Source organism: Lathamus discolor, chromosome 3, assembly GCF_037157495.1.
Source record: "Lathamus discolor isolate bLatDis1 chromosome 3, bLatDis1.hap1, whole genome shotgun sequence".
Classification (NCBI taxonomy): Eukaryota; Metazoa; Chordata; class Aves; order Psittaciformes; family Psittacidae; genus Lathamus; species Lathamus discolor.
Window position 1 is genome coordinate 8,672,691 of NC_088886.1, and position 25,653 is coordinate 8,698,343.

General features: G+C 36.3%; 1 protein-coding gene across 5 annotated transcripts in view; it reads left to right on the plus strand.

Annotated features, from left to right (window-relative positions):
- Positions 1-25,653, plus strand: part of BEND5 (BEN domain containing 5) — a 977,708-nt gene that overhangs the window by 122,685 nt on the left and 829,370 nt on the right. The gene's annotated exons all lie outside the window — the stretch shown is intronic.

A 25,653-nucleotide genomic window follows, 5' to 3' on the forward strand; every position in this document is an offset into this window, starting at 1 on the left:
ACCATTTTAAACACTGTATTGAATATAGATATATTGAATATATGCAGGCAAAGGCATACCTGGTGAAGACCAGGTACTAAAAGCTGCCATGAGTCTAGCAGCACAGTGGAGCTTAAAACTGATTATTTCTTGAATTGCTGCATGTGATTTAGTGTATTAACATCAATTACTGCTAACAGCCTAATATAAAGAAAATATATAAGTTGCATCTCAAAACTGCATAGCAAAGGATGAAATAGCACAGGCAATATCACTTGTGAAACTGAAGAACATTTTCATAATTAGTAACTAATTCATATGATGTATAATGCAAAAATGTGCTGAATTTTAATTCTTTCTATAGGTTTTTTTTTTCCTATTCCAGTTTTCATATGCTTGTCATTGCCCTTAAATACTTCTATTTGCTGTATTGCTTCTCTAAGGTATTTGAAGAATATGCTAATATAGAGTAAAGCGTAATGTTTTATCATGAAATAAATAAATTACATTAGCATAATGCTTAGGCTGAACCAGCTTTTGATTGTGAACTGACCTGAGATCTCCAAACTCACTTTTGCAGTATCTTTCAGAGGCTGTGGTGCTTATCTAACTACCTTTGTACTTCTAGGCTCTTAAACATTTGAAATGCAAACAGTAACTGAGCTATACAGTGTAGCTGCAACTAAAGCTTTTCAGAGAAATATAACTGAGCTTAATTCATCTGGTCCGCATTCTTATACGGCATCAGTCTTGTATTTTATCTCTTAACTATAAACTGTTTTTAATCAAAATGTATGTCCTGAAGATGTATCTGATCTTCATTCCAAGGTATCGATCAATGAAGGACATCATTACTAAATTTGGTAGTCTTGTCCAGCTTTTGCTTATTAAATTAAAAAAATAAAAATTCCAGGTCCTTAAGAACTGTCTGGCTTCTGTTTCCAGAATCACTCAGAACAACCTCTTTACATTTCCTTTGGAAAGGTTTAACATACTGTGTTTGAGTCCCTTCTCTGTCCTTGCCTGCACTAGCAAAACTGTGTATGCAATTTTATTATAAAGCAGCACTAAGTCCTTGGAAGAGCTGTGCTTGAAACGGGTTCCTTGTGCTGGCTCTGTAGAGGAAGGTGCTAGCCTGGGTAAAGGCAGAGTATAACATCGAACTGTTTGTATACAGAGATAATGCACTGTAATTCATAGTCTGTGAAATGACACTTTAACAATGGGGGCTATGCTTGTGTCCTGAGCTCCAAGAGCTTTGCCGTGTGGTACTTTGAATTTTCAAATCTCTTTGGAAATTCAGCTTCCAATGTCCAGTTTAAAATAGGAACATTAGAATTCTGTACACAGCCCAATTATCAGGCTTTCAGTGTCATGCATAGAATTAATGTTGTAGGTTTTCCATTATGAACTCAGTGTTTCCTAGGTCTCCAGTTTCTAAGATGCTATATACACTTAGTGGAAAGTTTGTGCTTCTTATGAATTTTTATATAGATAAAAAAATATATCTTTTAATACATGTCTTTAGGCCAATGTAGGTGATTGGGTTTGCTCCTGTAGCTGTTCTGTCCTTTACATTATTTGTTTGTGTTACCTGTGATTATTTGCAGACAACCCCTGCATCCAGATGTATGATGAACATGTTCACCACCAGGTTGCACATTAATCTTTCCAACACCTCTCTGAAAATGTTGATGGGTTTCACAGAGTAATTACCAATAGGGAATCACTAGCAAGTTAGCTGGTTCCTAGTGCATCCAATATATCCTTTTCTGATATTCCATGTGGCTAATTTTTGAAGTTAGTTTCATGCAGTATGGCTTGAAATAGTTTTAAAAAGTTTAAGTTTGTTACATGTGAGATTAACACAATTAACCACACTTAGATTAAAATAATAAAATTATTTTTGACAAGTCCCATTTTCCATAAAATCCTTTTGACTGGCATTATTTATGTTCCTTTCTTTATCAGTTGAATCCCCTATCAGCTTTTTCTCTAACCTACTCGGGGTTGAAGGGGTCAGTCCAGGTCATCTGCCTTGTCCTTTATAAATACTTTCATGGTCTTCTAAGACTGTAAGAACTTATTTCCCTCCATCCCCAGTACTGCCAGATTTATTATAACCTGCACCCAGCGACAGACAACTCCAGCATCTTTGTAAGTCTACTTATCATAAGTTTTTAAGAGTAACTGACTGAAAGGATGTTTATCCAAAGTAACTATAGTTTAACACTGAAGCACAAAAGGTCTGAATCATTCAGTTAGACCTAGGCAAGACTGGTTTCAGATTGTCTGGACATCATGGATTGTACTGTGTTTTTTCAGCAGTATCTTTTGTGATATTTCAAAGTGATTCCAGCCCTGAATTTCCTTATGGTTCTCTCCACTACTTGAAAACAGAGTGGTTTCCAGCAACTCCATCTGAGATAACAAATGCCTGTCTTGTGTTCTGCTATCTCAGAATCTGTGTTTACGAGATTTATAATAGGCAATTGTTAATTTTGTTTGCTGCAGTCAGCGTGCTGAAGAGAAATGGATAAGAAAGCAAATAAATTCAGTATTTGTTGCAGACGAAGAAAGTACACGAAAGCACACTTTTACCAGTCTTTTATCATTGAATCTACCGTGCTTTGGCCTTAGCAGAATTCAGTCCTGTCCTGACAGTGACAATCTTCTTTTTGATGACTTTAAATTCATCGCATCTTTCTCTTCTTGCAGACCATTAGGAAATTGCTGTAGAAATACAGTTTATAATATTACTTACCCATGCAATCCCAGCAATAAAGTTATCTTTGTACACAGAATGAACATCTTGACTCTGTGTTAATGGCAAAATCGTAATTTCATTTAAGTAGGGAAAGGATTTTTCTCTAAATCTTAATTCATTGTCAGGCCCTTCAGTTTTCAAGGAAGAAGAGAAGATGGTTTTCTAATGAAATTGAATTGACTTTTTTTTCCTTAGATGGAAATTGTAATTGCCACTGACCAGTCTTGAACATTTTTTCTTGTCTGTTTTTTTTTTTTTTTTTTTTCCTAAATCGTTCACAGTTACACTGGAAAGGGATTGCTGCAGCAGCACTGTCTCTCCCTAAGCTTAGGTGAGGGAGTCAGCCTGCAGAGAAAGTGGAACAGGAGTTCCAGCTCTAATTCTTTACTTTCTTTTTTGTGACTCCTCCTTTCTTTTGTGTTTATACCTGAGTCTTGACAGAATATCACTCCAGTCTGTTAGCCCGTGGCTATGGGCAGATTTCAGTTTCATATGGAACGCCATCTGGGGGGAAAAGTGTGGGAAAAATTACAGCTGCAGAATTGTATTGCTCAATTTTGATAGAGACAATTTGAATATCAGTAGGTGGTAATTCAGATATTCTCACTAGAAAAAAAAAATTATTAATTTATCCCAGGTGTCATCACTGCTTTTCTCATTACTGCCTGGCATATTGCACTCTCAGGGCTTGAAACACTTTATCTCTGAAAAGATTCCTCTTTTTTAAAGGAAAAGGCACATGTATACCATATTAAGTGCTGGATGTGTGTTATAGTACATTTACAATAGAATAGACTTTTATTTTAAGCAGTACCTTTCTTCAAATGATTTAAAAAACATTAGAGGCCCTTACTGAGCTAAATACTGAAGTACTGCGCAAGCTTTCTGAGTCACTTTGTGTATTCTTGACAAGAGCCCAAGCAGAATGCTGACTGTCAGAACTGCACTGAGAAAAGGGATGCTTTTCAATGCTGGAATACGAGTTTAAACTCCTACTCCTGTTTAAAAAGTGTTGAGCTATCTTTAAGCACACCTGAGTACTTGCCTTCTAAAGCCATGATTCAAATCACATTGTAGCCAAGTCTGGTTTTTATGATCCAATGTGTGTGTGCTTTTTCTTGCAGTTCTTTCCCCCCACTTTTCTACTGTGCGTGTTTCTGTTTTATTTTGGCATTGATTCTGCAGCACTACTCAGACATGCTCATATGAGCCCACACAATGTGAGGTAGGTGCAGCAAATTGCATAATCAAGTCCATTAAATAGAATTGCACTTCCATAACAAAATATGACAGCTGTCATTTAAAAGGAGAATTACTTTTCCCAAGGAGCATATTTTATTCTGAGGCAACATCAAAGAAAATCTTCTCCCATCAAAAATGATAGAAAAATAGAGAATATAATAGAGGTTATTTTAATCTAGTTTAATCACCTGAACAAATAAATGGCTTGGATATGAATTGATTTGTATGGTTGGTGTCACAAAGGAAGGAAAGACAATTCCTAGCAACTGACCCACGCTTTTGTGGCATGAAGTTTGAAAAGTAAATTGAGCTTTAGAATTTAATTTTAATTATTCCATCTGGTTCATGCAGAAACACTTCTAGACTAAAAACTCTGCACAGCATAGGCTTAAAGTTCTACATGGCCATTTGTGCTATGTTTGGATTATTGGGACTTATTCCAGCACTGCTCTGTGCCTGATTATCTGCCAGAAAATCTGAGATAATCATAGGTAGAACGCAGAAAGTGAACTTTCCTCTGCATTTTGGCTTTTTCATACAGTTTGTAAAGAAAGTAATTCTGAAGCTCTTCACAGCAAAACTCAGGCGGACTTCCAAGAATAGTCAGTGGCATTTTTATTCCTTCTTATGTCTTTTATGAATAACCATTATGAAATGCAGATTATACTAGTAATTCTGCATATGTGTATATGTTTTAGATGGAAGGCTAGCAAGTTAAATTTTTAGTAGTAGGATAAGAGTGAAACAAAGGAAGGTCATCCACTTGCTACTGACGTTCCCAAATACTGTTTGCTAGAAGTGTACATGGAGAAATACCACTCCATAACTGCCCCAAAATACCATTTCCGCCATGCCTACTGGCAGAGACAGGATGCCATGCTAGATAGACATCTGATTCAGTCCTGCTATGTTATGTTTACAAAGGCGCCATGGTATAGTGAGAAAAAGTGTATTTGAAAGACTTTAAATAGTGAGTAATGGCCTACTGAGTTTGGTGAGGTTTCTGGGGAGTTATTACTAGCACTACTGAGAGTTAAGATGCTTGATAAGACTACATGCAATGTTTTGAAAGGAGGAAGGAATTCGGAATACAATATGCAGATGATAATAAGTTATGAGAAATAGAAATTGCCAGTGAGAACCATTTTTTTTTTCCATGGATCTTGAGGTGTAGACTGAATTTCTTAGGTCCTCAGGAAAAGCTCCTACTGGATGAATTTTTGGCATCTAGTCTATAAAAATGACGTTATTTCTTCAGCTTCAAAAATTTACCTCAGAATTGACAAGTAAAACTAGTCTAATTCAATTGTATTAACTTGTGTGGGGTATTTGCCTGTGTGAGGAGTGTGCTGTACAGATTGCCTTGGTTAATAGAGGGAAATTATTTATTCCTATGGACACTTCAGGATCATAATGGACTTGAATGTCTTCAATCTCTCTCAACAAAAGACAAGATGCATGTACAACCAGTACATCTTAACCCATCTATTTAAGAGCTTTGTTTTACTGAGGCTTGCTCTGGTTCTCTGTGCTGGGTTATTTTTTGCCTGAGCATATGAAAAGATGTTTTTCATGGCTTACACATTGAACTGTCTCACAATAGTAGAGTTCATACCCTGGAAGCCAGGCTGTGATATGAAAATTGGAATATGAATTGACAAGTATTAGGACAGAAATATCCAAGTTACAGAATTAAATAACATTGGCTTTGTTAAATAATAATTTATTTAATAATAAACTATCAAATAGCTGAGATTAGGAGGAACCATTTTATCTAGTTTAATTTTTTTTTAAGATATTCACTTCATACAGCTACATATTTGTTCTTGTCACATTCTTCAATATTAAATTTCATGTCTCTAAATGGTGTGAGCTGGTTCTATTTTCCTCAGTCAGAGCCTTTAACGTTTATTTTATTGATTCATAGTAAAAAAGGAAATGATGAAAGGCTTCTTCAGGATACTTGAAATCGGATCAATTCCTTTCTTTTAAATTGGAAATACAATATAACAATTACTCTAGGATATGTGTCTCCAAGTGCAAGTGGTTGAAGTATATGTAATAATTTTCTGTTTTATTTGAATGTACAGGCTCAGCATCTGTATTTTATAAATGCTGACATCCTAAAGTTAAGTAGGATAACATGGCAGTTTTCAAAGTAGTAATTTAACTTGCAAGTAAGGCATTATTGAAGTTAAATGAGTGCTTCACAACAGACATCATGCACGTTTTTCAAATACTTGGTATATCTGTAAGTACAGTTCTAGCACATGACAGAAGGTTTCAGAGCACTGTCTGAATTGCTATCACTCTTTGTCCAGTATTAATTTTATCCTTGTGTCTAAGATTAATATGCGCATAATTAATAGGTGGCTGACAATACAAAAGGAAGAAGGCCAACAAAAATGGATTTCCTCAGACCCTGTCTTAGGGCAGTTGGAATGCATTTCTGCCTTTGTTTTGATTCAATTTTAATAACAAGGGAAAGAATTTTTTTTTATATAAAGATCTTTTTATGTGTCGTGGGTAATGAAATAGGGAGAAAGAAATAGTCAATACAGCAGTAGTCAGATCTGAATTTCTGCTTTCACTGAGTCATAACATTAAGCTCATTTCTGTAAGGTAAAATGAGATATGCTTATTTTCTGTTCCAAACTGATTTTCTTTCTTATACTGAAAGCATAAACAGAAATCCATAAAGATTTTGTGAGGGTAGAAAAAATATTTAGATTTCAGTTATCATTCTGAATAATAGACTGAATGTTCAGGTAGAACTATCAGTTACAAATGAGCAGAAGAATAGGAAGAATGAGGAGTGCACAAATACCAAAATACATAGCATTTTCTGCCTGCCTGGAAGTAGAAAGTAGATAGAATTTTCTCAAACTTGTCTCCTATAAGCAACTAAGAAATGAAGGTGGCTGCCGACTTGACTGTCGGTACTTCAGGTACTGGCTGGTGTCTTTGTAGAGTCCTGGTACCCTTCCTACAGTTGCAAGTTCTGGCTGGTGTTATAGGAAGGAGGATGTATGTCTGTGAGGATTGCTATGCCCTGCCACACAAGGAAGGGTGATCATTCAGAGCAGGGAAAACATTGCTTCATTCTAAAGTTAGGTGGCTCAGAAGCAGGGAAAGAGTAAGTCAAGGCAGTGGGCACTGTCACACAGAAGAAAGGAGAATTTTGGAAAAAATTGATATAGCAAACTTTCCAGTGTCTATCATTGGGACTTTAGTACTAGGCCAATGGGATTATGTTGTAGTATACCTTTCTAATTTTCGCTTTTGAGGACTATTGTGCAAGAGCTGTTATTTCATGCTTTGATTTTCCTTCTAGTAGTCTTCGTCTTTGTCAGTTGCATGTTTTATGGGTTGCTAATAAAGGTGCCATATTTCATTCTAAAAGGATCATATTTTGAGAGTGTTCAAAGTATAACATGGGTGAAATAAATAATATGTATCTTTCATTGTAGCACAAGGATAGGGTGCATTTCATTGCATATTCCTGCTGATCTTTTTTGAACTGTTTCCTTTTATCTCTTTCCACACAGCTGCCCACCTTCTTTCATGCTGTTCCCAATGCCTATTTCATGCTTCTCCTCTCCTCTGTTAACTTCCTTCATAACGGTTGTTCTAGATCCTCCTGAAAGTTGGACAGCCATGCTGCATTCTTTATTAACATGCTGACAGGTTTTTATAATCACTTTAGTAATAAAGAGTAATTTAAATTTTGCTTTAAAATAAAACAGCCATAAATAATTAACGGAAATTAATTTCGGACAGGTTCTTCATCATGCAGGACCTAGAGTTCTTTATTCACATTAATTAATGACAGTATTAGTACCTCAGATTGTGTAAAGACTATAGCATCCTCTTCTGAGTTGGATACTTATATAGTATCATCCAACTATTGCAAGATGAACAGAGAGTTGATTGACTAAAAGTCATGCACTTAAAGCACTTCCCTTATTAAACTTTTCATAAGAACATCAGTAATTTGCACTGATGACTTCTATTTGTATTAGAGATGACCAAACTGTATAAATTAAGTAGTAAAGGAATAAATGGAATAAGTTAACTCAGAGATACAACATTTTGTTGTGTACTTCATGCTTTAATTGCAAGGCATAATTTAATTAATGACGATCATGCACCAGAATGTGCATTTGTGAAATTTGAACAGCAGGAGAACAACCTCCTTTCCACAAAAAGGGGCAGGGCAAGGAATGTTTTTCAGTCTTTGTGACTGTCAATGTATGTAGATTGCAAAATCAGAACAAAGTCTCTTATCCTAAGACTTGATTGTTCTTTTGCAATTTACATCTTCCTTCTCCAGTCATGTCTACCAAAATCTCACTAAGCTATTTTTGTTTCTATCTTCATCGCCTGAATTGACAATTATTTTGTTGGAAACAATGCCAGTGTTGGACCTCAGAGGTGTAGGATGCTTTAACTTTATTTGCAGACTTACGTCTCCATCTCCATTCTACCTTGTGCCAGAAACATCTTTCCCTCCCTCAAAACATTTTAGCAAGACTTGTCTACTAGCAAAATGTACTTCTATCTTGAACAATGCAATGTCAAAATATACATAAACCAGTTCTATTCTCAGTAACACTTTTGGCATAACTGAGTAACTTTATTGAATACAAAAAAGCAATCTGCTGTCACTAATTGAGAGCAGATTTTGACTTTCTTGTCTTCTGTTTCATCAGTTTTGGATCTTTTCTTGAAAGTGTTTCCTGTTACGTTGTAGAAGTAACAAATAGAGGTTCAGATTAGAGCTGTTAACCAGGTTAACTTGAATATTTTAGATTTTAATTTGCAATGTATACTTTCTATGGGAATGTGATGTATTCTAGGACTTTTGCCAACATAATATGCCAGTGACTTAATTTTTTTACATTTCACTGATGTTTGTAGTTGTTGTGGTTTAAGCCCAGCCAGTAACTCAGAACCATGCAGCCGCTCGCTCATTCCCCCCTTTTCTTCTCCCCCACTCCCAGAGGGATGGGGAGGAGAACTGAAAGAATGTAAATCCCATGGGCTGAGATAAGAACAGTCCAGTAACTAAGGTATAACAGAAACCACTGCTGCTGCCACCAATAATAATAATAATGATAAGGGAAATAACAAAGGAAGAGAATACAACCACTCACCACCCGCCGACCAATACCCAGCCCGACTGAGCAGTGATCTAACACTTCCGGGTAACTGCCCCCAGTTCTACATCCTGGGCATGACGTGCTGTGGTATGGAATACCTCTTTGTCTAGTTTGGGTCAGGTGTCCTGTCTCTGCTTCCTCCTGGCTTCCCCTCCTCCCTGGCAGAGCATGAGACTCATAGAGTCCTTGGTCAGAATAAACATTACTGAGCAGCAACTGAAAACATCGGTGTTATCAGCGCTGTTCCCAGGCCGAAAGTCAAAACCACAGCACTGCACCAGCTACTAAGAAGGAGAAAAATAACTGCTACTGCTGAATCCAGGACAGTAGTTGACACAACTGTAGTAGCAGGAACCTAATGTGAGACAGACATTGTTCAATGGATTCCTTTCTTCAGCTTAGGTAATTTCTTTCCATTACCCCAAAACCTCTCCATTCACTGCAGTCTGATATGTATTTTCAATAATTTCTAAGTAGTGAATTCCCTTTTTTATTAAGACAACTTGGCAGTTTAATCAACACCTGATTTCACAAGTTTGTTTCCCTGAGTGAAGAGAATTTCTTTAGACACAAATACTTGTGCATTTTTTTCTAGAATCACTACAATTTCATTCAAACTGTTTTATTAGCCATGTGTGTATGAAATGTTGTTTGTAAGCCAACTCTGAGCAATAGTTCTTTTAAACAATTATTTGTCGCCTTATATTTTCTATTTTCACATTCTTTTGCATGATTGTTTTATTCTGTGAGTTTATTTTCTAGCAAAAAGAAAATACAGCTATAGTAATAGAATTACATCTGTCAGCTATGCATACACAGGCAAGAATAGTAAACTTTGAACTCCTTTCAAACTTTCCTTCTGAGAGAAATAATTTATCTAAGTGCCATGATGACATTCCAGCTTCTTACCATGTGGCTGAAACAATGAGTCTTATCTAAGAATAAGAAAAGCTATAAAAAACACTGGAGGGTTTTCTTTGTTTTGTGTTTGCATTTTGAATAATAGGCAAGACATGTTTGACATAAGACAGCAGAATGATTAGACTAAAGATTTGGAGTGCAGCTGCGCTGATGGTATTTGGCAGCCTTATTGACACGCTGTAGTGCCTCAGGCTAATGATTCTTGCAGTTTTTCAGTCAGTTCTTACAGTCTGCTTAGGGGGAAAGCACTTACTTAGGCCTACTTTTGAGCATGGTTTGTTTCCAACCTCTGTTCCTATCAACTTCCAGTGGTGAATAAAAGCAAATGGCTGCAGAGTTGACTGGTCTGCTTCTGGCAGCCAGGAGGAATATTTTCCCACAGAGCCAAAGGTCCTTCATTGCAACCTGCCCCAGCCTTAATAGATGGATTATTTACTAGGTGATCATTAGCTGCTTTTGCTTTTCTACGTTTGGCTAAGGTCCTCCAAGATTGTGTTCTATCTGGCATTTTTATTACAATGCATCAACAGCTATTTCTGATATGTGGCTAGGAATGCAGAATTACCCATTATATCAAATGCTAAGGATATTTACCTTTTTCCACTTTATTTTCTTTGTCCTTCTGTGACTTCAGCTTTATTTTAACTGGACTAAGGCAGTGTCTTTAACTGCCTTGATTTTTCATAATGTGATAACTTGTTCTTCCTAACATATACTAAAATAGTATATCTGGTAGCCATTAGAGAGGAGGAACATAATAGCCCATACTGGGGCTCTTTTTACTGCTCTGCATTACAATCACAGAATGGTTTGGCTTAGAAGGGATCTTAAAGATCTAGTTCCAGCCCCCATGCCACGGGCAGAGACACCTCACACTAGACTAGGTTACTCCAAGCCCCGTCCAGCCTGGCCTTGAACACTGCCAGGGATGGGGCAGCCACAGCTTCTCTGGGCAACCTGTGCCAGGGCCTCACCACCCTCACAGTGAAGAGCTTCTTCCTAATATCTAAACTAAATCTACACTCTTTCATTTTAAATCCATTCCCCATTGTCCTATCACTAAATGCCCTTCTCCAGGTTTCTTGTAGGCCCCTTTAGGCACTGGAAGCTGCTTTGAGGTCTCCCTGGAACCTTCTTCAGGCTGAACAAGTCCATGTCTCTCAGCCTGTCTCCATAGCAGAGGTCCTCCAGTCCTCTGATCACCTTTGTGGCCTCCTCTTCAGCAGGTCCATGTTCTTCTTATGTTGGAGGCCCCAAAGCTGAATGCAGTATTGCAGGTGGGAGTGGAGTAGTGGGGAGAATCACTTCCTTTGACCTACTGGTTACTTTTCCTTTGATGCAGAATCCCAGGATACGGTTGGCTTTCTGGGCTGCAGGTACACATTGCTATGTTTTGTAATGTTTCTTGCTATTAGGTCAAATCCTGTATCTCTATATAAGATAGCCAGATTTTCATTTCAATGAATCCCTTTCCTTCACAATCATTCTCCAAGTCATTTGAATTAAATTATTGAAATCACTGTCCTTTAGTACTTACACTATTTGCAGGTGTCGCGGTTTAAACCCAACCACAAACCTCGTTCACTCACTCCCCCACTTCTTGCCCTCCCCCTGCTCCTGGAGGGACGGAGAGGAGAATTGAAAAGAATGCAACTCCCATGGGTTGAGATAAGAACGGTTTAGTAACTAAGGTATAACACAAATCACTACTGCTACCACCAATAATAATAATGATAAAGGAAATAACAAGAGGAAAGAATACAACACCTCAGCACCAGCTGACTGATAACTCACCCCACTCCCCCCAGCTGAGCACTGACCGATACCTTGTCCAGCCCTGCGGTCCCAGCCCTTCTGGGGTAACTCCCAGTTACATCCTGGCCATGACGTGCTGTGGTATGGAATACCTCTTTGGTCAGTTTGGGTCAGGTGTCCTGTCTCTGCTTCCTCCCGGCCTCCCCTCCTCCCTGGCAGAGCATGAGGCTCAGAAAGTCCTTGGCCAGACCAAACATTCAAGCAGCAACTGAAAACATCGGCGTTATCAGCACTGTTCCCAGGCCAAAAGATCAAAACACAGCGCTGTACTAGCTCCTAAGAAGGAGAAAAATGACTGCTGCTGCTGAACCCAGGACAGCAGGCCAAATTCCAGTTCAGTCCATTAAAGGCATGACTTATTTACTACAGTTTCAGGAAGCTGTATTCTCTGCATGTCTATTCCATATCTTTCCATCACTCCAAGCTCACACAAGCATTTGCTATTGCTTCATAGTGTGGTTATGGTCAGGCCTCCCATCCTGGTCATCTGGACACAACATAGATAATGTTGAAGTAATATTTATAGAGTAATTGCTAAGGAATAAATTGTTCAGTGCATTATTATTTTTCATGGTTAACTTTTCTGGCTGTCTGACATACCTTGTCCACTTGAATTTCATGATACAGATACTGTCTTTATTGCCAGAGATCCTTACTGGGTAGGAGAAAAGCCTTTGTTTGCATTTATGATACCTGTGGCTATGCTGATCATGAGGCCATTATCAAGCCACAGAAAGCACCCTTAAAAATAGTTGTCTTATGCCACAAGGCACATGCATATGACATGTTCAATAGAAATCACTGCAACTTGAATAACTGCTATTGCTGGAAGATATGCAACTGTTCCTGAGGTAAGCTTGTGTCATTAGATATATAATTCATATTAAACATCTCATCATTGCTGGTCTAGAAAATGATTTTTAGTCAGTGGTCACAAATAAAAATGTCAGCCTTGCAGGAGTTAAAAGCTTCTTTTATCCCCTCAACTTTGCACCACTTAAACTGAATGTTTGGTCTGATATCTTGGCCTTATAAGCAATTTTGAGGCTGTTTGGTCTAATCTGAATTTTAGAAAGGCAGCTGTGCACTGTTGTGTGACAGTTCCCACTGAGCTTTCCTGTCTCCTTCAAATGCTGTTATCTTTAATGTCTGTAAGCGTGCAGTCATCTGCAACTGAACCTTTACCTGTGCCTCTACAATGACATGTGGGTTATCACTTAACTTGTATATAATTACACTGGAGGTAATTTTGTTTTCCCTCATCTCACACTAAGTATTTGAAGATTCCCTTATAAAATTTTTGGAGGCTCAGACTTTTTTAACTTGTTGAGGTGTATTCAAGCAAACTTGTACTGTTTAAAAACCGAACTACCTTTTGTAATATCATCAAAGTATAAAATTATCTTTCAGAAACATTTCAAATCCAGAATTCAAGATGTGAATTTATCTGTCAGGTAACCCTAGAGATTCTTTTTTTAAGGAAATAGTTTTCGTTGTTTTAAGTGTCTTTCAGAGAGGAATGAAAAGAGCAAGTTTTAGACATCCGCTTTTAGCATGCTAAACCACAGAAAAACATTTTCATTGTTTGGAAGTGGTGAAACAGACTTGTTTTTCATAAATTATGCATCCCTTCTTGTGGTTGTAGAGAAGTTGAGACTCTTAGCTGTGTACTAGCAGTGTTTGCATTTGAAGGTCTTGGAAGTCTAACATGGCTTTGAGTTTCAGTTTTAGCTGGAACTGGCAACACTTCATGTGTAGCAATCATACTATAGTTAGTTTTCATGTTTCTAACAAAAGATAATTGGAATACAGGTGCAACAAAACCACTTTGCTTCTTCTTGACTATTGCTTGGAGGAGTGAGAGGACTGAAACAGCCTCCATTTCCCTTCTTCCTTTCTAATTATGAGGGAAGGAAGTAGTTGGACAGAAATAGGAATTGGAGAGCTTTATTGAGCTTTATAGCTGTTTTGGGAAATACAGGCGATGAGCTTAAAGTGAAGTTCTACTCTTCTCTTATATATTGACTGGGAATTGTTGAAGTACAGCTTAAGTTTCCAATGTGCTTTTATTGGTATATTTATAAACCAGAAACAGGCATACTATCCATGGGTATGGCAATTTCAGTAACTGCAGCAGGTCTGAGAATTTGGTGATGCTATGCATGTTTTGAAATCATCTTGTATGAAAATATTTTTCTCTAATGAAGAAACCTGTTAATTCATTAATTCATCAATAAATCCTTTCAAGTGTAACAAAGAAACAAAATTTTTCTCAAGATTTCCCACAGTTCTGTACAAATTATCTTGCAGCAACATTATTAAATTCAGTTATTTATAAAAAATCCAAAAGTAAAGGTATTTCACACACAAAAAGTAACACACATAAACCCCCGTTGTACCTATGTCCAAAAAAGCAGTCACATTTTCTCATATTTATTGTAAATACCTTCACTTGTTTACTCAGAAGTATCTGAAAATACATATTATGGACTCTGAAGTGTCAAATATTTGATGCATCACTACCTACTGCTAAATAAGATCAGGTTTTTTAAATTGGATATTTTCTTCCCCTCCAGAAAAGCTCCATTTTTATAAATGAGGTCGAGCTGAATCGTGAGAAATACTTTCTTCCCATTGACATGTTTTTTTTACTGTAACCAGTCATTGAAGAACATGTAATGAACTAAGTGCGCACAAACAGAAAGCCTCACCTTTATTTGATCGGCAGGAATCATGTTGGCTTAAGCCAGAGCTGTTTCATCTGATACGCTGTACTGATTGCAAAGGGAAGTGTGTTTGTCAATATTGATTGTATTCAAGGTTTAAAACATGTTTTAAGTTCCCTAACACATATATTACCTTGGATAGTGTGAACTTAACTTGCCTGACAACTTTTTAAAGATATCTCAAAAGTTTTATACTTCAATCAAAAGTATTCAATAGAAAGGAACCATTTCCATGGTTCCTGTATTTTCTAGGTATAAGATTTCTTTTTGTATTATAACCTTGCCCCCAGTTAAACAGCGAAGACTTGGAAGTATCTGCTGCAGTGCATTCTGTCACTTTTACAGCTATATCACTTGTTTTTAACATGCAAGGAAGAGTTAGGTGACTTTTTTTACATCACTTACCCTTCAAACTGCAAGTAAATTGTGCATACTCTTAAATGCCTTAAACCAACCAAACAGAAAAGAATGCTAGAATAGAACATAAACAACGCAAGCTAAAAGTCCATTTCCTGATCAGAAATCAACCTTTTTTATCAATTGATATTTCTTACATTCATTATGTTAAAGGGTTAAAATCCTGCCCCAGTTTCTACCTCATCTGATTGAAAACAGTTAGTGGCAGCACCATTGCCATGAACATGGTTTTTTTTTCTAGCAGTCAGTCTGCTGTGAGGAATTAGATGTAAGATTAATTAAATTTAAAGTTGAGAAACTGTCTAGTATAAGACATTCACAGAGCCGAAGCCTGCCACATTGTAGAACAGGTGAAATTGGGCAATTTTACTTTATTTGATAGAAAGAACCTTAGTACATCACTTGGCGTAACTTTTTTTCAGTGTTTAAAGAAATTAAAATTATTATTTGAAGAAATGAGAATTATTTCATCTCAAATCTTGAGAAAGTATAACTCAATTAAAATTTTCTTGTTTAACAGGATTACCTAGGCACTGAAATGTAATCCTTATAATTATTTTCCTTTTAATTTCTAATATTCCTTCTTGCATTTTTTTAATGTGTGAAGTGGCATGTACATTTGTATCTTTTTTCAGAACTTAAAAAAAATACCTTGATTTGCCCTGACTATAGTATGTAATTTAATGAGTTTAGGATACTTTAACTTAGAAATTACCATTAAAATGGTAGCTTTGAGTAAGTAACTAAATATTAAATTCTACTAAACAGAGCTAAGTCCTTTTAATATAACACAAAATACCAGTGAACTTGAAATTAATGATCTGAACCAGTCATAAGACATTGACCAAACTGAGAGGTGCTGTTTTTAATACCACGGAGTGTGAAGAACTTCTGTAGTAATTGTTCTTACAAACTAATGTATTTTGATAACAGTGGAAACTTTAAAAACTAGGCAGTATGCTGATGGTAGCAAAAACCTCGCAGATGTCTGTCTTCCACAATGAAGTCCTATACTTTTTTGACTAGTTATTATTATTTCTTAAAATTATTTTACATGCTTAGTTAAGATAAATACCCTTAATATAAAATCCTCAGTCAGTTCTGGGCTATGATCCTTCAGAGCTCTGTGTGTGGCGTCACTCAAATACTCTCCTGTGCTTTCGCAGTAAAATTATTGTTAATTTTTGGTTTTGCATTTCTTCCATGGGACAAAAAAAGAGCATTACAACCATGTTTTTTTCAGATTAATGCTTTTACTCAATAATGTCCTCATGAGTCCTTAGTAACGGAGACAAAGGAAAGGGAAAGTCTGAGGTTTGTTTATTGTGTGTAGTTGCATAATTATTGTGTGACTAATGGCAGGAATTGTGCTCAGTGGGACTGATTTCACAAAAATTGGACTTTCATACAGTTTATTTACTCAAACTGAGTTAGCTTGCTTTGGCTTTAATGTTTGCCTGAACAGCTATTATGTCTCCTAGTACTGCAAGTTACTGTATTATAACTGATACAATGTGTGCTTTATGTACTTTTATAGTGCCAGTGAACATTATGAAAAGTTATCTGGAATGATTTTAAACCTAGAGAGCTCTGCCTGAGGGACTGTAGGAAGACTACCGATGGCAATATCTCTGGTAGGTCATTAAGAGGATTTTGAGGACTAAACCCTTTGTTTTTGTCTGGGTGGAGATTAGTGGAGGAACCTGCACCAGTGGCCATTTGTTGTAATCAAACCTGGCTGTGGAGTTTCCTTTGTGTTGTGGAGGAAGCTGTTAAAAGGGAGCTTAACACTGAGCCTGCCCTGGATACACTGCACATGACTCAGTGCTGTGTACAGGCAAGGTAACACATTCTGGGGAGGGGGAAGAAAGGGGAGGCATGGGGATGAAAGTATAAGGTCAGGCAATAGACAAAAGAACACATTGTTATATGCAGATATAGAAACCAGGGCTTGTAAGAACAGAAGGGAACATATACATACAGATTAAAAATAGTGGTGGCTTAATTTTCCTTAATAACCTTCTCATTTGTAGCTTTTCCAAATCTAGATTTAAGGTAAACAGGTCATTTAATGTTGCAATTACATGAACATTACAGGAAAAAATGTAGAAGCAAGAGATAATGTTGCTCTTCTGGTACTGAAATTCATTTCCTCATGTTAAAGAGCATCTGTGATGGTTAGGGAGAGGGAGAAAGTTTGCTAAATAATTTTTTTCATAAAGGAAACTACTGATGAAAATGTTAGAAAGTCATGGAAAGGTCTTTCAAAATAGCATAATCTGGAAATAAAAACATCAACTATGATATTGAACACAAATGGCTGAACATGGCTGTAGAACCACAAAATGGTTTGAGGTGGAAGGGACCTTTAAAGCTCATCCAGTTCCAATCCCCTGCCATGGGCAAGGACACTGTCTACTAAACAGGGTTGCCCATCTCCATTGGTGATCTCCAGTGTTGGGGTTTAAAGAGAGACAGGATTAGGTTGTTTAGTATGCTCTGCAGTAGCCGGTGCTCTGGAAGATGTGTGGTGGTGGTCTTTTGGTTCTTATGACCTGTGGCTACTGTGTCTCATCACCCATACACCAAGTTGAAACAGTTTTAATAGTTTTTTAACACTCTAATAAAATGCTTTCTTTTTTAATGTCACCTTTTTGTTTTCAAATTTTGAAATTAATGATGCTCACTGTGAATTCAACATGAAGGGTCTGGGGAACCTAGATTTTTTTCAACAAGGAGCTCTGGCATATCTGGGTGACTGGGACAGTGATGTGACTCCTTTGTCAAAATACTTTGTGTGTTTGCTGCTGCTGCAACTTCAGATAAAGCTTAGACACATACTAAAAAGGACAAAATTGTAAATGGAGTATAGCTTCATGTTCTTGCTTAAGCCAGACCAGCGAAATTATGATACTGGCCATTTAGCTGAAGGTTACATTGTGGAGTCTGAAGAACCGTAAGCACTAATGTAAATATAGTAGGTATTGAAGAATATGGTTTATCGACTTGTCTTTTATGACTGTCCAGAACAGTTCAACTCAGGTGCTGGTGTTCTATTCTGACATGGAGTGAAAACTTTAGCAAATTTTATGTGGAATTCTATCGACTTTGTGACTGTAAAGAAATTCTTATCAAGGGTATTGTAAAAAAAAACCCATAACTTTTCTAGAAAACTGTTTTGTGAAAATACTGATAATCTACCTGATACCGGTAGTGAGACTGATAATACTTAGCACTATTACAAATAAAGTCAGCTATATCTAGAATGAAAGTATTTTTACACAAGTCTTCTCTCTAATAATATGTGCTGTTTCAGCTCATAATGCAGCAATCAAAGTTGCTGTGAAAGGCCATCAAAGGTGACAGATACATTCACATGATTTTCTAATTGAAATCGATAGAATCTTTTTGTATGCTCTGTTGATAATCTTCAATGAAAAATGTCCTCATCTTAGGTTGGACAAGTAAATAACAAATATTCCTTACTTTAGAGTTTGCTTTTTTGATTTATTTGCTTAAGACTAAAACCTATGAGTTAGATAATGATTCTAAGCAAATGCTGTTTATTTATTTTGTCCTTTTTTTCCCTACTGCTCCCTGATATTTATGTATAAGGAGCTGTACTAGTATAAAAAAAAGCTGATAATCTATAAAACTGAGAATGTAAAAATTCTCAGAGGGCAGAAAAGCTTTTGTAACAGAAATACTTGTTTCATTTTGGAATTTGATGGCAATGACTTTAGCTGCCATATTCTGTTTTATACATTTCCATAAAAGTGAATTTGATAAAAACCATGAAATCTGTTAATTGGTATTTTCACAGTCAGACCGTGCCTTTTATGACACAGTGAACTTGGTGATCTTTCTGTTTAACTCTAATTTAAAATGGAGAAAGATATTAAAGTGTGAATATTTCATCTTAACATATCACAGTTCTTTTATTCTGTATTAAAGAATGTTGTTTGTTTGAAAAGGCTTTCAATGAAACACAGAACATTACAATTCAAAGGGAACTGTTTCGTCTGTACCAGTCCTGTATTACTGTAGGTAGTTTTATATTGTATAGGCAATAAATTTTTAAACTTCATCTTAAAATTGGTTAGGTTTATTTGCCACCAATACTTTTATTGGAAGATTGTTCCAGAACTTGACTTATTTAAAAATTAGAAGTTTTAAAAGCTTACTTATGAATGGTTTGAATTAATATATTCTTAAGTAGTAATTGACGATTACTTCTGTGGTATATGCCTGAACACAATTATAGAAAAGGTTAGGTTCCTCTGGAGATCCCTAGACCACTTTTCTGCCCCAAATAGCACTAACTTAGAAGTTGGGTCATGTTGCTCAGGGTCTTGTCCTGTAGAGTTTTGAAGACATCCAAAGATGGATGTCCACAGCCATAACCTGTATTAGTGCTTCAGTACTCTGATTTTTTTTTTTTTTTTTTGAGGTTTTTTCTTTATGACTGGTTGGAATTTCCCCTGGTGGTGGGATAAAACCTGTGATGGTTTTACGTTATTCTTATATTGTGTATATCAAAAATAAGTCTGGCTCTTCTTCCTCAATGCTTTCTCCTGCAAGACTTCAGTTCCCTCATCCTTTTGTTTAGTATGTAAACACAGTTAGTTCCCTTGGCCTTGTCTATGTTGAGTACTCTAGTTCCCCCAGACTGCCATATGGACTCTCTCTGGCAATAGTTTTGTGTGTGTTTTGCTGTTAAAAGTCTTGAATTGTTGGGGTTTTTTGGTGGCTTTTTTTTCGGTTGTTTGTTTTTTTTTTTTTTTTGGGGGGGGGGTTGTGTCTCTAATTAGTAAAGCGATGGATTCACCTTATTTAAGAGGGCAGTTTAACTTTGAACTAATTCACAAACTAAAAATCAAAATATTATACACAACCCACACTGAGGTGTATGCAACTACATGATTGTCTATTTCATCCATAAACATGGTGAGGATTTTAGGCAGAATTGATGCAGGACTATTGTTTTAAAGTAGCAATGATGCTTTTGACAGACAGCCTGGAAGACAAAACATATTTTAGAGCAACCCTAGTCTGGTGGTGGATTGATATACTTTTTTTTTTTTTTTAATGATTATTTTCTAAGGCTTTGTAGTTTATATATTGAATGGAAGTAAAGTAGTCTCAATGAAATTAGTATTATTTTAACCATTTTATGTTTGCTTTCTCTTTTCCCATGCAATAGGTAAAAACCTATTTCCCATGCAATATTTTAAAAGGAAATAAATATTAGAGAAACAAAGGTCTTTCTCACAGTAGGATTATACCAAAGAGCTGGCTAGAAGAATGAAAGAATTTAAGACATAATTGAAAAATAAAAATGAAAGACACTTTCCATAGAAAAGTTAGGATATATTTTTATGACTTTGGAGTATACGAAGCAATAAATGGCTTTCACGGGTGATTAAATGCTGAAACAAAGCTAAGATGTTTGATCACCATGTGAGTAATTTATTTCAGCACTATGAAACATGATTCCTATTATAAGACAAGATAAAAGAAGATACAACAATATTTTTCTTCTCTTGTGAAGGTCAGTTAGAACAATTAATAATGGGGAGACCAGATGGCTCAAGGGACAGGCATTGGGCTCAAGATTGTTCTTTTAAGTATGGAATGTATCAATAGTAAATAACCATTAGCATCATCTGTTTTTTTACCATATGCAAAGTCAGTCAGTTTTATCAGTCCGTTTCTCATGGAAAGTGTTCGCAGCCTCGGAAGTCACCATCGTGGTTGGCACATTTGGTCCTGTTTCAGCAAAAAGACTAAAGAATACATTGACAGTGTCAACTGGGAGTGAAGGAAACGGATTTGTAAACTCAGATTTGTGGAATTAGGTGTGCACAGTTGCCCACATTCATTTGCAGACTAACAGACCATGTGTAAACACAGATGTATTCCAAGCTTCGGTTCATCTCACTTAAAAATTTTGGCTCATATCCTGTTTTCTTTTTGGGTTTTAACTGTTTGAAAGTACTTTTATACAATTGAGTAGTGAAATACAATCATAACTATGAAATGTCAGCACCATAAACCATGTAGTTCAAGATTGACAAATATCTTTATATGTAAACTTGTTCGGGGGGTTGTAAATCAAACTGTTAAAAGGGTTAAACTTAAAATTCTAGAGCCTTTTGTCATTATGAATACTGGCAATAATTTAAGAAATATTTTAATAATGTGTGTTTTATATAATTTCTATTACTAAAGAACTCTTATGTAGAACTTTCCACAAGTAAGAATCTCTCCTGATGTAGGTAATCAGGACTGTGTGTGGAATATTAATGGGCATTTTTGTACACACACATGTTACTACTCTGTACAGTTAATTATTCTACCATCTTTGCATACGTATCTCTGGTTAGTAGAAGTGTTCTTTTATAGGAAAATGTATTAGGAGGGCTGGCAGATTCTCTCCACATAATGCTTTCCTGGTGCAAAGAAACACGTTTTATTGCTTCTGTGCAGTTTATTGGTTTTAGTTTTCTCTTATTTTAAATATGAAATTTCTTTATGCCTCTTCTACTTGCACATCAGTTTGTGAAATCCTCAGGTTATAAATATTGTGGTTTTTTTATTGCTATGACTTTTCTTATCAATTGAAGAGGGACTAGAATTTCTTATGTCAAAACAAAACCTTTTTTTTTTTTTTTTTAAAGGGGGATTTTTTTTCCAAAGCAGCAAGCTTTGACACTGACAGTGAGTAGCATTTAACAGAAAAATGATTCCTTAGTTCAGAAGTCCAGAAACCCTTTTATTTATGCAGATTAGAGGTCTCATTATAATGGGAAAGACAAGTTTTGCTTAACCCATAGGTCTATATTTGGAGCAACTTGTATTTTGTCCGTCTACGTTATTCTGGTAAGTATTAGAGCCCAAACTGTTGGAAACAATTTCTCACTTCTTAGCTATTCAAAAACATAAGAGTTGCTTAAAAGTGGCAACACAGATAAGTAAAGCTACAGGCGTTATAGATGAGTCATGCAATAAAAACCTTTGAGGTAGAATACAGACAGCTTCTGTGCGCAAGATCCAATCCAAACTGTCTTCAAAGACAGAAAATGTGATAAAGGCAATGAAAGTAGAAATCATCTCATCTATTCTTTTGCTCTCTAAAATTCCAAATGTAAGCAAATACATGGCTCAATCTTAACCTCAACAGGCCAAAGCGATTTATTTTGCGTCTTTTCCAGGTACACTTAGTGCTTTTACTTGTTACTATATTACTTAATTTTCTGTCACCTTTGACCATGACAATTTATCTGTACATTGCACAGCAGTGACAGATTCTCATTAGATTGATTAGATTCATTAGATGAATGAAGGATTTTACATTATTACATCTCATCATTGTTTTTATTTTTCTGTATTAAATTACATCAAGTGAAAGATGGAAGAATAAAATACTGGAGTAGTGAATATAGGCCTACTTATATGGTATGCAGCAATGTTGATGAATTCTGGGAGTGCTTCTACTACTATTTGTAGTGCCATTTATACAATGCCAGTTGTGTAACTGGCACTCAGTACAAGTACTGGCATTCAGTACAACTACAAGTACTACAAGTACTACAAGTACAAGTAAAACATTGAACAAACTTAACTATATGAAAACATGCAAAATACTTGCAATAAATTTACTGAAAGGTTTAAAACCATCTTTCACCTAGTTCTCACTTCTGTGGCTGAGATGAAAGTACAAGGGGCAGTTTCCTAGATTCAGTTCACATGGCAACATATTTATAAGCACTTCCAAACAGAGACAATTACATTTTTGGGGAAATTATTGTGCATGCCCTTTGGCAAAAGAAACCTCAACAACCTGTTGCTTCATAATCAGTACCATAATTTTCTCAGACAAATATAGGAAGAAAGCATAGTGTCAGACAATAGATGGTGGTGAGTAATCGTACAGCTGATATATGAATACCTCAAAGGGAAATTGAATTATGGGATCCATGTTTCCTTAGTGCAAGTTTTACATGAGGGAGTACTTGGTCATCTACCTAAAGTATCTTAGAGTGTAGCTGGTTATTGTGAGCAATTGAATATGTAGGCAATTGGTCATTGATTACGAAGGTATAGTTGCATCCCATCACACAAATGTGTCATTTGCACAAAACCCTAAGAGTAAGCAGTGAGCCACTATTAGACACTTGTACAAATTGTCTCAAGTCCAAACTTTAACAGGGTCCTGAAGCATCAGAGAAGCCATTGAATAAGAAGGAAATTCTCATTAGCAAAGCATTGGTGGGAAAGAGCAAAAGTACAAAAGTTTAGCTGGTGTAGCATTCAACAGTTTGTGTTGTATTTGCAACAGCCTGGTGCTAATTTCTACTGGGATCTCAGCACTGCAAGATGCAGCATTGTCACATGCAGTGCATGGCTTTCAGTGAAGCAGTCAGTCCTGGAACACTGCTCTGCAGCAACTCTGATTTAGCCAGATTGAGGTCTAATGCTGCATTCAGGTTCCTGTGGTAGATTAGTATCTCAGCTAACTTTAATGCTCAAGGACATCTGAGCTTTCAGTTCTTTCCTGTAGCCTCTAAAGAAAGTTGATATTTATACTTGGGGAGTTGTGACATTCAGATTTATTATGGAATTCTAATTGGAAATGACTATTTCTCAGGAAAAAGGAAAATACACCAAAGAATTAAGATAATAGTGCAGTACTGTGATGGTTTAATTAATGCCAGGCTAACATTAGGATGTCATAAATGTCATTTACTCTTGACTACTTTCAGGCTGTGGTTTGGTTTTAGGCCATAGCAACGTGCAGTCAGTGGGTGGGCAGAGCACTAAGGCTGTTCTGCCTGAGGATCATACTGCAGTACTCCAGTGCCCCTTCTTCTTTTTCTAACACCCTGTGGCTTTATAAGCTTTTATTTTCTTCCTTCTCTACTTTTGCCCATGACTAATGCAGAGGCTGTTAGATAGTTAGAAATAGGCATGTTTAATTATAATATCTATCTGGTGTTTGGTTTTTTTTTTTGTCTTACAGAGATTTTTGCATATATTTGGTACCTTATAATAATACTTAGCACTGTTACAGCACTTACAATTCTCATGGCACTGTACAAACATTGTCTAATTTATTCTATCTGCCTCCTGCAATACACATATTGAAGCGGCAGATGACATGAAAGCTTGGGTCCTCAGGGCTTTCCCTCATGCTTTGCCACTTGCTCTCAGAGACCTGTGTTTACCACAGTCCTACATAAACCTAGTACTTCCTCTTTAAAAAAAAAAAAAAAAAAAAAAAGGCTGAGACAGAAAACTGGGACTATGCACAAATATTCTCACTTTCCCATCATTATCCTGCTGTTTTACAGGCTCTGCAACATCCTTTTTCTCCAGTCTTTATTTCTGTTGTTTCATGAAACCCAGACCTAAGCTCTAGTACTGCTAGTTCATACTGCACGCTAGTACTAATTGGCCTAACCTGGATTAGTCTTTGCATTAACTCTAAACTTTGAATTAATGCAAAAACCTGCACAATGTTTCTTCTGGTGCAGCACTGCCTACAAGACATGGGGAGGATGACAAGGCATTTGTTTTTTTTTTTTTCCTGGATGAAGGCAGTCTGCCATAAGAATCTCTGGATCAATAAAGCACAATTTATGTAAATCACAACAGCTGTCTCCTGTAAATTAAACAAATGGAACTGGTCCAGCTCTCAGTACTTTAGTGGCCCTTTCCATTTTGTGCATGCAGAAAGTTTCTCTGAGCAACTGAGAAGTATACACTTGCTTTGATTTGGGACTCTGGCAAGTTAAGAAGTGCAATTGCCTGGGTTTTTTCCTCATTATCTGTAGCTTTCGCCAGAAAGTCCCTTCTGTAGTATCATTTAGATTAATTATTCCACATTTTCCTGTGCTGTTTTGGGATCTTATCCATAAAAACTAGGGCTCCAAACAACAGTGAAAGATAATACAATACACAAGTCATTTCACTTCCATTACTGTTTAGAACAGTACTAGACAGTCATATTTGCAGCTCTTATTCATACATTCAGTTTGAAATTTCATATTTGATTTTAGGATAATCATATTTTTATGAAAGTGCTCACAACTCCAGTTCCATCTTTGCTCAGTAAAATTATTTATTATACTGTTATTGGAATAGGAATTATTAGAATAGCACTGGAAACTTGCCAGTGAGCAAACAGTGAAGCTTCAAGGTATTCAGTCATTTTACATAATATGCTGAGGTAAATTTATGTAGACTTTTCTTGCAAACTGTAGTAGTTTTCCAGTTATTTTCTCCTAAGTTAAGGATGTTTGAGGGGAAAAAAAAATTAAAGATTTTTGAAATGCTAAAAAACCAGACTTTAATGTGAGGAGAAAAAAATTTAAAGCCTTACTTTACCTTACCTTTTCTTAGACAAATAAATGAAGTGCAAAGGAGAGTGCTTGTGGTATGACTGGAGAAAACTTGAAAATGTGAAGTCTGATACTTAATTGCAAGGTACCTAAAGCTCTCCAGTCTTACTAAAATTCATGAGAAGTAAGAATATTCATCTTCCTGAGGAGGGATGACCTAAGTATAGGTTAGTGAGAGGGGGAGAAATCAGGTTATTTGCTTTGATTTTGTTCTTGGCATA